Source organism: Ranitomeya imitator, chromosome 3 (assembly GCF_032444005.1).
Source record: "Ranitomeya imitator isolate aRanImi1 chromosome 3, aRanImi1.pri, whole genome shotgun sequence".
Classification (NCBI taxonomy): Eukaryota; Metazoa; Chordata; class Amphibia; order Anura; family Dendrobatidae; genus Ranitomeya; species Ranitomeya imitator.
Genome location: NC_091284.1, coordinates 364,323,244 through 364,335,794, shown reverse-complemented (window position 1 = coordinate 364,335,794; position 12,551 = coordinate 364,323,244). Strand labels below are relative to the sequence as shown.

Below are 12,551 nucleotides of genomic sequence, written 5' to 3'. Positions count from 1 at the left end.
CGCTAACGATAACCCCAAACAGGCCATTTGCAGCACCTGCCATGCACACATCAGCATGGGTAGCAAAACTACCAGCCTGACCCCACCAGCATGATCAGGCACATGGCAGCAGAGCACCCTACTTTGTGGGCCAAACCCCAGGCTTCAGGACCACTGTCTGCATGTCTGCAGGTGACCCCACTGCTTCTTCCACTGTTTTGTGTAGAAGCCAATCACATGTCCACCATGCATGTGAAGATACCTCTAGCCCTGCACCTGTTGCTGCCCACAGTCAAGAAGCACCATCATCAAGCCCGTCCACATCCTTGTCCAAGCACAGCCTTCAGTTGTCTATACCCCAGTCATTGGAACGCAAGCAGAAATACTCAGCCAACTCCCCACAGGCCATAGTCCTAAATTTTAACATTTCACTTCTGCTTGCACTCAAAACGTTGCCTTTTATGCTCATTGAGACAGAAGCTATCCGCAACCTGATGGCGGTGGCAGTCCTAAGGTACTCTGTCCCCACTCGCCACTATTTCTCCCTGTGTGCTGTACCAGTATTACACCAGCACGTGTCCCACAACATTACCCATGCACTCAACAATGCTGTTACTGGGAAAGTCCACCTAAGCACGGACACGTAGACAAGTGCTTGTGGGAAGGGATGGTACATCTCACTGATGGCACCCTGGGTTAACATGGTGATTGATAGCCAGGACCCAGTCGGACCTTGGGATGAAACAAATCCTCCCCACGCCAAGGATTGAGGACCCTACATAAATCATCGTTGCCCTCACAGTCTACAGCTCCTGCACCTCCTTCTCCTCCTCAGCCTTCATCTCTGATATCAACACATCAGTCACAAGCTGGAAGCACTGCAGCACTACCTCAGCCAAGCAGCAACAGGCTGTTTTGAAGCTAATCTGCAAAAGTGACAAACCGCACAATGCAGAAGAGTTGTGGACAGCGCTGAAAGAGCAGTCAGATATTTGGATGACACCACTGAACCTACAGCCTATCATGGTTGTGTGTGACAATGGCCCAAACCTGGTGGCGGCTCTGAGGAAAGGTGAGCCCACATACATACCTTGCCTGGCCCATGTGCTTTTCTTCGTGGTTCAACATTTTCTGAAAAGCTACCCGGAGCTGCCGGATATGCTACTGAAAGTACGCCAACTGTCTGCCCATTTTAGAAATTCAGATACAGCTTCAGCCACCCGTACCTTGCTTCAGCATCATTTTCAGCTTCCGGCTTACCGACTGGTGTGTGATGTCCCCACACGTTGGAACTCTATGCTGCATATGTGGTTAAGGATTTGTGAGCAGAAGAGGGCAGTTGTTGATTACCAACATCAACAAAGCCGTCAATAATCAGCTCAGACTCTACACATAAAACCTCAGGAGTGGACATGCATGTCAGACATATGTACCAGCCTACAAAACTTTGAGGACTGCACCAAGATGGTGAGCGGCGATGACGCCATAATTAGCATCACCATCCCACTTCTCAGCATTCTGAAATCCTCTCTGCTCACAATTAAAGAGAATGCATTGCAGGCAAAGGACGAGGACATGGAACAAGGAACCATACAGGGGGAATGCACTCAGCCCAGCCTCAAGTCTTCTCAACGTGGATTGGTAGGCAATGAGGAGGAGGTGGAAGAACAGTAGCTACTTTCATGAGCTACAGACGGTACTACAAGCACAGCTGTCATACCATCTGTTGAGCGGAGATGGCCTGTGGACAGGAAGGAGGAAGATGAGGAGGACATCATGGTAAGTCATGTAGTTGGTGAGGACACGGAGGTCTTGCCTGTTAACAGTTTGGCACGCATGGCTGACTTCATGTTATGCTGCATTACACGCGACTCTCGCATTATAAAAAATTTTGGTGACACTCATTACTGGTTGGTGAGACTTCTAGACCCACGCTACAAGGGGAACTTTCAATATCTTCTGCCAGAGGCAGAGAGGTGTACTAAAATGATGCTGTACCAGAGGGCCTTTGTAGCGGAATTACTTAGAAAATTCCCATGTGAGAACTCTGACAGCAGACGTCAGAGTTTGTTGTACAACCAAGGAGTCCAAGCGAGAGAGACAGAAGTACAATCCAGCTCAGGCAGGGGAACAATGGCAAAGTTTTGGGACAGTTTTCTCAGACCCTCCCATTGTGCCGGCACAGAGGAAAGGGGTGCTGTCACAAGAAGTACAATGTTTGGGAAGATGCTGAAGGAGTACCTTGCAGATCGTACAAACATTCTCCGTGATTCCTCTGTGCCTTTTAATTATTGGGTATCCAAGCTGGACACGTGGCATAAACATTGCTCTCTATGCCTTGGAGGTCCTGGCCTGCCGTGCTGCTAGCGTTCTGTCAGAGCAGGTTTTTAGTGCCACTGGTGGAATTATAACAGATAAGCGCATCAGCTTGTCAACTGAAAATGCTGACAAGCTGACTCTTATAAAAATGAACAAGGGCTGGATTGGGCAAGATTTCTGTACACAACCAAGTGAAAACAGCAAAACATAACCTCTAATACATTGTCTTTTTTGTGGAGGTGTATGGTCAAGTATGGTCATGCACCTCTCCCCAACCACACATGGCTATCAACTTCCTGAGTTTGTCTGTTTGGTGTTATCCTCCTCCTTATTCTCATCCTCATCATCCACAACCAGTACAACACGAGGGTGAACGTATTCCGTTATGCAAAAGTCACTCAATTTTTGTGCAAGAGTGTTTTTCTGATGCCGGTTACTAATTAGAAACCAAATAAACTCCCCCAGGGGTAACTGTCATCAGAATGAGATGTACGTATATTTTTCCCATTTATTCTTATATATTCCAGTTTTAATATCTCTGCACCGTCCTTTTATAACCCAGTGTATACCTCTACTATATGAAAATATTAAAATACTATTAGATATATTTTTTTATATTCCTGTCTCTGAGCTGTTGCTAGGGACAAACATATCTCGTTGGACACAATCTAGCATCATATATATGAACCTGTGCTCGCCCCTCCATGTTGTTATTTACTTTCATCGGTGGATTCTGTGGATTTTTTTTTTCAGTATGATTTATCTTTATGTCTCCTCATTCTCCACCACTAGATCACCAGGCTTAACATCTTCTGTGCCGCTACATGCAGTCCAATTTATTGCAAGGGCGTCTATGATGGCCATAGTATAATTTTTAAAAATGTATCCCCCTTGCGGAAATGTTTGTCAGCCCATGCACTGAGTGTATGGGCATTACAAGTCTAGGAGACACGTTCCTTTACATTGGGCCCAGTATTTAATGAGGCCTTCAACAATCTCTCCTCATTCTCCACCACTAGATCACCAGGCTTAAAGTCTTCTGTGCTGCTATAGGCAGTCCAATTTTGTGACATGGGTGTCTATGATGCCCATAGCATATTTTTAAAAATGTATCCCCCTTGGAGAAATATTTGTCAGCCCATGCAATGCGTGTATGGGCATTACAAGTGTAGGAGACACACTCCTTTACATTGGGCCTACTTTTTAATGAGGCCTTCAGCAATGTCTCTTCATTCTCCACCACTATATCACTATTCACCATGCTTAAAGGGACACTGTCACCTGGATTTGGAGGGAACAATCTTCAGCCATGGAGGCGGGGTTTTGGGGTTTTTGATTCACCCTTTCCTTACCCGCTGGCTGCATGCTGGCTACAATATTGGATTGAAGTTCATTCTCTGTCCTCCATAGTACACACCTGTGCAAGGCAAGATTGCACCTTGTGCAGGCGTGTACTATGGAGGACATAGAATGAACTTCAATCCAATATTGCAGCCAGCATGCAGCCAGCGGGTAAGGAAAGGGTGAATCAAAAAACCCCAAACCCCGCCTCCATGGCTGAAGATTGTTCCCTCCAAATTCAGGTGACAGTGTCCCTTTAACATGTTCTGTGTTGCTATAGGCAGTCCAATTTTTGGCAAGGGTGTCTATGATGACCATAGTATATTTTTAAAAAATGTATCCCCCTTGGGAAATGTTTGTCAGCCCATGCACTGCGTGTATGGGCATTACAAGTGTAGGAGACATACTCCTTTACATTGTGCCTATTTTTTCATGAGGCCTTCAGCAGTGTCTCCTCATTCTCCACCACTAGATCGCCACGCTTAACATGTTCTGTGCTGCTACATGCAGTCCAATTTTTGCCAAGCCTCTCTATGATGTCAATAAAAGATTTTTTTAAAAGGTACCCCCCATGGTAAAATGTTTCTCAGCCCATGCACTTCGTGTATGGGCGTTAGAAGCCTAGTAGACCAGCTCCTTATCATCAGGCCTAGTTTTTAATTGTCCTAGTTGGGCAGGGGAGTCTATGTGCTCATATCAACATAACTGCAAGGCTTGCAGGCACTCTATGTGAGTGTATAGATCTCCCTGCAAACATCAAAAGGCTCCATTACGATCTGCTGCTGCGTATTTTATATATACCTAGCTGCAGCTATCTGTGTCAATTTTTTTTTTTGGGATTATACCTGCTCATTTTGTTATAAAGCAATCCATAGCCCCCTTTTTCCAACATTTATTTGCTTGGTCACGCTGCAGACTACAGCCATGTCATTGCAATACAAGAGCGTGAAAATGTAATTTTTTACCAATTTTTGGGGGGCCCAGGCATCAGATGTGAGTGAGCCTAACAATCTGGCCTTTTTTGGGGGTACTATCTAATATTTTGTTGTGTCTTATAACATTTTTGGACACCATTTTGCTGCACTAAAAAACTTTAGCTTGCCCCCAAAAAATTAGCCACATTTGTTATATTTATCACTGCGTGTTGTACAACACACGCATCGCTTATCATTGCGCTAAATATCTTAAAATTGTAGCACTCCAATTTTATTTTTAGGTGTCATAGCCAACTTTTTGACAAAATTTTGGTGTGCCAAAAAAAGGCCACATTTTGATCAGCCTGTTGTCTCTGGCTGATGCCTGGTGTATCAGTGGTGTCAAAATCCATGCTTTGCAGGCATACATTGCATTCTTCTATCTGCTACCTTTGGTCTACTCAGTATTTATTGTTTTAAAAAATAAAAATTTTTAAAAATTATACAGTCTGTTATCTCCGTCACACACCTGGTGTATCTGTGGTGTACAAATCTTTTGTTTGCATGCATATGTTGCATTGTTCTGTCTTATTGCCTTGGTGGACTCAGTTTTTATTGTTTAAAAAAAAATGAAAGAAAATTTATACAGTCTGTTATGTCAGGCTGAGGCCTGGTGTATCTGTGGTTGAAAAATCGTAGCTTTGCATGCATAAGTTGCATAGTTCTGTCTGCTAGTCTTGTTCAACTCATTTTTAGTTAAAAAAACAAAATCTGAAAAAAAAACAAAAAAAATTATACTGTCTGTTATGTCAGGCTGAGGCTTGGTGTATCTCTGGTGGAAAAATCATTGCTTCGCAGGCATAAGTTGCATGGTTGTGTCTGCTAGACTTGTTAAACTAATTTTTGTTTTTTTTCAAAAAATCCAGAAAAAACTAAAAAAATGTATACAGTCTATTTTGTCACTCTGAGGCCTGGTGTATCGATGGTGGAAAAATCGTAGCTTAGCAGGCTTAAGTTGCATAGTTCTGTCTGCTAGCCTTGTTCTACTCTTGTTTTCAAATTTCACCAAACTCCCCCCCAAAAATTCCTCGACTTCAACCAACACCCGGTTCATCTTGATGCACATTTGCTGTGTGATCTTGATCAGGTTCTGCAGAAGAGCGATCGCTGCATTCTAATTTCTCCAGGTGTAAAAGAGCAGCCAATTATTCATATCTCGGAGGCTGATCAGAACGGGACCCCTCTGCTCTTGCAACCAATCAGCAAACTGTGGATTATAATCAGCAGATTTGTCTTTTTGCATGTTTTATTTCCGGAGGTGCGATTCTCCCTTCGAACTGTAGCAATTCGGTATCACAATTCAGCCCCCAGTCACGTAGCTCTTTCTTAATGCTCTCATCCTTGTTCATGTAGTTCATGAACTTCCCAACTTGCCGGTCCCTCTGTTCTGATGGTAAACGGGTGTGAACGGCCAGATCTTTCGGGACATTGAAGTCGTTTTTCATTCTATCTGTCAGACCTGTTAGGTTACAGAACTCTAGCACCAGTATGATGGCTCCGTCTGTGGCTCCTGGCTTGGGCCTCTGGGGATGTTCACGATTAGAGTCTGGATCATGTCTTTCACTTGTTCATTGTATTGGTTCTTCTAGTAGTCCACAAAGCTGATCTCACTTCCATCTGCCTTCTTGAAGGTGGACGTTGTAGTCATGTTCCAGGCGATCTCGTCTATATGGTAGGTTTTAGTGTTGGACTTGGTGAGGATGATCTTTCCGATCAGCTCCTTGCAACAGATGTCCTGGAACCTCTGAGGGCCACACGAGGAGTAGAGGCTGCTCATAATGACGTGCACAGTCTCACTGCTGAGGACTTTATGGCTGACATCAATGCTCAACATGATGCTGGACTCAAACTGGAGGATGGAGGTGGAAAACCCCAGGCAGATGGCGAGTCTCTGGGCTCTGACTTCGGTGGCGTCACTCAGGTTGTAATAGTTTCATCCTATCTGCTTCATATCCATTATCTTCAGGAGTCTTCGGAAAATGATGTCATAGAAATGGAAGCAGGTGGGCGAGGTCAGTGGAAGCTCGTTGGTCAAGATGATTGTTATATGCACGTTCGTTCCATTTCGAGTTTTGCTGAACACCTTGATGACCTTATTCAGTCTTTTTGGTGAAAACAACACAGTTCCATCAAATGCCCGCGCCTTCCCGATAGTTTCTTCATGCTGGTAAAGGAGGCCATACTGCAAACGCTTGGACTCCATGGCGGGGTTGAAGTCAACGTGATACTGGTACAGGGCCCACTATGGTCGGGACACTAGATTGGTGTGATTGGTCATAAGAGCAATCTTGGTTCCAGAGGCGCCAGCTTTTGATTTTTGGACGTGTTTGATAGTCTTCCGGGTGTTCACCCCGATGTCATGGAAGTCACACCTACGGCTGCCCTGTTCCCCGATAGACACATCTGCAAGTCCAGATGACACCTGCAGAACCTCGGGCGGTGGTCTCTCTGCTGCTGCTAACGGCAGACCTCTCTGGCGCCCTGTAAGGTTTTAGATGATTTGCTATATCTGCTGTTATTTTTTGTAGAACCTAGTTTTTCCTGTCGGCCATTTTGCTTTCTGTTCTGCTGTATCTACTTTGCCCTTAACCTGCATGGAGTTCTCAGTTTCAATGTTTCCGCCCTGTTCTCTGCCACTTGCCCTTTTAAGCAGCATCAGCTGTTTAATCAGTGCTTCAGAATCAAGTCTGCAGTTTACTTGACACCTTGCTCCTGGAAGACTTGGACTTATTATCCTAACCACCTTCTACTTCAGATCCTTGGACATGTGTGGACTCAGGAATCTCTCAGCTTACCATCAACATTGGCAAGGGAAGTAGAGAGAGAACCTTTAACCTGTTTCTGTAACTAGATGGACTTAAGGTTTATTCCTGCCTGTCTTGTATCCTGCCTGCAACTGTGTTAACCCTTACTTGTATGAAGTAATACAAGAACTACTTAAACAAGCCTGTGTCTTCTGTGTTTCCTAGCACCCACGCACAAGACTCTATACAGACTGTATTTTACATTTGACAAGATTCTGAAGCCAACGTTAGAGTCTGCTGTGGACTGTGAATGCCAGATATCCAGTTATACCTTCTGTGATGATAGTGGTTGTACTTCTCACAACCATTTCAGGTGAGCACATTCTTTTTTTTGTTCTCTCAGCCAGGTATGTTACCACAGGTAAACACTATTGTGCGCCCTTGTTTCTCTTCCAGCATTTCTATCTTAAATGATCTGGGAAGATATTAATTTATACATTCTGTGACGACAGTGGTTGTGACTTCTCACAACCATTTCAGGTGAGCGCATTCCCTTTTTTCAGCCAGGTGTGTTACCACAGGTAAACATTATTGTGCGCTCTTTCCTCTTTTCCAGCTTTTCTGCCGTAAAATATCTGGGAAGATGGAGGCTCGTGTAAAAGATTTATGTGGAGTTACTGATAAGATTCTTGCGGATATTCAGGCTTTAAAGACCAGCTTTACAAGCCAGCAAGATCTTAATAATCACAACTTGCAAGTTTTCGGACAAAATACGCAGGAATTGCGAAACAGGATTGAGGCTCTGGAGGAACGAGTCCTGGCACCATCCACATCCCCGGGTTCTGGGTTTCCAAAGTTGCCACCTTTCCGTTTTGGCGGTGAACGGGAAAAATTTAGGGGATTTATTAATCAGTGCAAACTGTTTTTCTCTGCTCATGCTTCACAATTTCTCTCCGAACGATCCAAGGTGCTAACCATAATCATGCTGCTCTCCAACAAAGCTCTGATGTGGGCAAACCCCCTGATTGAGACTGAGGATGAATGTCTAAATAATCTTGAAGCTTTCATTTCAGCTATGGGGCAGGTTTTTGATGACCCAAACCGAGGTGCAACAGCTGAAGCAGCCATGTTGGCTTTGCGCCAAGGTAAGCGCTCAGTAGCTGAATATGCCTTGGATTTCAGGAGATGGGCTCTTGATACCACTTGGGACAGTTCCGCGTAGAAATCAATTTTCCGTAAAGGGTTGTCTCCTATGATTAAAGACGAACTTGCTCGTGCCGACCCTCCCACCGCGTTGGGAGACTTTATTAACTACTGCATCCGTATTGATGCCCGTCTTACTGAACGCAGACAGGAGAGATGGTCTGAAATTAATCGTCCTAATCATTTCTTGCCTTCCTCCCCAGCTAAGGAGTCTGTGAGCCGAACCACACGGGAACCAGAACCTGAACCAATGCAGGTGGACTCCTTACAGAGACGGGTGAGTGATGTCCGCAAGGAACATCGACTAAAAGAAAATCTATGTTTCTATTGTGGTAAGTCAGGGCACTTCATTACAAGCTGCCCCAACCGTTCTCGTAAGACTGCTGCAGCAGTCATACATTGTGAGTGCTGCGAAAGGGGATCTGTCAAATCCGAATCTCAAGTTCTAGGGAGATCTGCAGCTATAGATACTGACTTCTCGGACTTAAACTCCATTATTTCAGAGCCTGATGATTGTATAAATGCAGCAATTTTTCAAGTTTCCCCAACAGTATCCCAGTTGAGCTGTAAGAAGAACAACTCTCATTGCTCCCTCTCCATCAAACTCTGGGTTGACTCGGTATGGGTGTGTAGCTCTGCCATGATTGACTCAGGGGCAAGTGGCAATTTTATGGACATCTCTTTTGCCCAGAAACATGGGATACGTCCCGTGAAGAAAGCTACTCCTGTACAGATGGAGACTGTGGATGGTTCCCTGTTAAACTCTGGACCAGTGGATCAGGAGACAGAACCCTTGAAGGTGTTCATGGGTAAAGATCATCAAGAGAGATTGTCTTTTATGCTTATTGCTTCTCCCCATTTTCCCATCATTTTAGGGTTGCCATGGCTGCAGGCTCAGAACCCTACAATTAACTGGGAGACCAGGGAGCTGCACTTCCCGGAGAAACAGATAGGTCCAGAAGTTGCAGTTTGTGCTGTTCCTGAGGGATCCTCCACGCTTTCAGAGCTACCAGCTATGTACCATGAGTATGCCGACGTATGTGACAAGAGGAACGCTGAGCAGCTTCCCCCTCATCGTCCATATGATTGTCCAATTGAACTCTTGCCAGGAGCTGGTATACCTGTTATGAACTGGTGATTCAGAAACACAATGGACCTGGTGGTTAAGAGCACACAAAGTGACCTGATAGTTACTAATAACATAGGACGAGCTCTGAGACGTGGGAACTCTGCTGACCGCAATCCCTAATCCTATCACACCACACTAGAGGTAGCCGTGGAGCGCTCCTGACCAAACCTAGGCGCCTCGGGCACAGCCTGAGAAACTAGCTAGCCCTGAAGATAGAAAAATAAGCCTACCTTGCCTCAGAGAAATTCCCCAAGGGAAAAGGCAGCCCCCCACATATAATGACTGTGAGTAAAGATGAAAATACAAACACAGAGATGAAATAGGTTTTAGCAAAGTGAGGCCCGACTTACTGAATAGACCGAGGATAGTAAAGATAGCTTTGCGGTCAGCACAAAAACCTACAAACAACCACGCAGAGGGCGCAAAAAGACCCTCCGTACCGACTAACGGCACGGAGGTGCTCCCTCTGCGTCCCAGAGCTTCCAGCAAGCAAGAAAAACCAATATAGCAAGCTGGACAGAAAAAATAGCAAACAAAAGTAACACAAGCAGAACTTAGCTTATGCAGGGCAGACAGGCCACAAGACGATCCAGGAGAGAGCAAGACCAATACTGGAACATTGACTGGAGGCAAGGAACAAAGAACTAGGTGGAGTTAAATAGAGCAGCACCTAATGACTTAACCTCGTCACCTGAGGAAGGAAACTCAGAAGCCGCAGCCCCACTCACATCCACCAGAGGAAGCTCATAGACAGAACCAGCCGAAGTACCACTCATGACCACAGGAGGGTGCTCGACCACAGAATTCACAACAGTACCCCCCCTTGAGGAGGGGTCACCGAACCCTCACCAGAGCCCCCAGGCCGACCAGGATGAGCCAAATGAAAGGCACGAACCAGATCGGCAGCATGAACATCAGAGGCAAAGACCCAGGAATTATCTTTCTGACCATAACCCTTCCACTTAACCAGGTACTGGAGTTTCCGTCTCGAAATACGAGAATCCAAAATCTTCTCCACTATATACTCCAACTCCCCCTCAACCAAAACCGGGGCAGGAGGATCAACGGATGGAACCACAGGTGCCACGTATCTCCGCAACAATGACCTATGGAATACATTATGGATGGAAAAAGAAGCTGGAAGGGTCAAACGAAAAGACACAGGATTAAGAACCTCAGAAATCCTATACGGACCAATGAAACGAGGCTTAAACTTAGGAGAGGAAACTTTCATAGGAATATAACGAGACGACAACCAAACCAAATCCCCAACACGAAGTGGGGGACCCACACAGCGCCTACGGTTAGTGAAACGTTGAGCCTTCTCCTGGGACAATGTCAAATTGTCCACTACATGAGTCCAAATCTGCTGCAACCTATCCACCACAGTATCCACACCAGGATAGTCCGAAGACTCAACCTGCCCTGAAGAGAAACGAGGATGGAAACCAGAATTGCAGAAAAATGTCGAAACCAAAGTAGCCGAGCTGGCCCGATTATTAAGGGCGAACTCAGCCAAAGGCAAAAAGGACACCCAATCATCCTGATCAGCAGAAACAAAACATCTCAGATATGTTTCCAAGGTCTGATTGGTTCGTTCAGTTTGGCCATTTGTCTGAGGATGGAAAGCCGAGGAAAAAGACAAATCAATGCCCATCCTAGCACAAAAGGCTCGCCAAAACCTCGAAACAAACTGGGAACCTCTGTCAGAAACGATGTTCTCCGGAATGCCATGTAAACGAACCACATGCTGGAAAAACAATGGCACCAAATCAGAGGAGGAAGGCAATTTAGACAAGGGTACCAAATGGACCATCTTAGAGAAGCGATCACAAACCACCCAAATGACCGACATCTTTTGAGAGACGGGGAGATCTGAAATAAAATCCATAGAGATATGTGTACAGGGCCTCTTCGGGACTGGCAAGGGCAAAAGCAACCCACTGGCACAAGAACAGCAGGGCTTAGCCCGAGCACAAATCCCACAGGACTGCACAAAAGAACGCACATCCCGCGACAGAGACGGCCACCAAAAGGATCTAGCCACCAAATCTCTGGTACCAAAGATTCCAGGATGACCAGCCAACACCGAACAATGAACCTCAGAGATAACTCTACTCGTCCATCTATCAGGGACAAACAGTTTCTCTGCTGGGCAACGGTCAGGTCTATTAGCCTGAAATTTCTGCAGCACCCGCCGCAAATCAGGGGAGATGGCAGACAAAATTACCCCCTCTTTGAGAATACCCGCCGGCTCAGGCAAACCCGGAGAGTCGGGCACAAAACTCCTAGACAGGGCATCCGCCTTCACATTCTTAGAGCCCGGAAGGTACGAAACCACAAAGTCAAAATGGGAGAAAAACAGCGACCAACGAGCCTGTCTAGGATTCAACCAATTGGCAGACTCGAGATAAGTCAAGTTCTTGTGATCAGTCAAGACCACCATGCGATGCTTAGCTCCTTCAAGCCAATGATGCCACTCCTCGAATGCCCACTTCATGGCCAAGAACTCTCGATTGCCAACATCATAATTACGCTCAGCAGGCGAAAACTTCCTGGAAAAGAAGGCACATGGTTTCATCACCGAGCCATCAGAACTTCTTTGCGACAAAACAGCCCCTGCTCCAATCTCAGAAGCATCAACCTCGACCTGGAACGGGAGCGAAATATCTGGCTGGCACAACACAGGGGCAGAAGAAAAACGACGCTTCAACTCCTGAAAAGCTTCTACAGCAGCAGAAGGCCAATTGACCACATCAGCACCCTTCTTGGTTAAATCAGTCAACGGCTTAGCAATACTAGAAAAATTATTGATGAAGCGACGATAAAAATTAGCAAAGCCCAGGAACTTTTGCAGACTCT

The 12,551-nt window shown here is 45.7% G+C and overlaps 1 pseudogene; it reads right to left on the bottom strand.

Annotated features, from left to right (window-relative positions):
• Positions 1–782: 782 nt before the first annotated feature.
• LOC138671638 (piwi-like protein 1 pseudogene) lies at positions 783–7,725 on the bottom strand (annotated as a pseudogene).
• Positions 7,726–12,551: the final 4,826 nt, after the last annotated feature.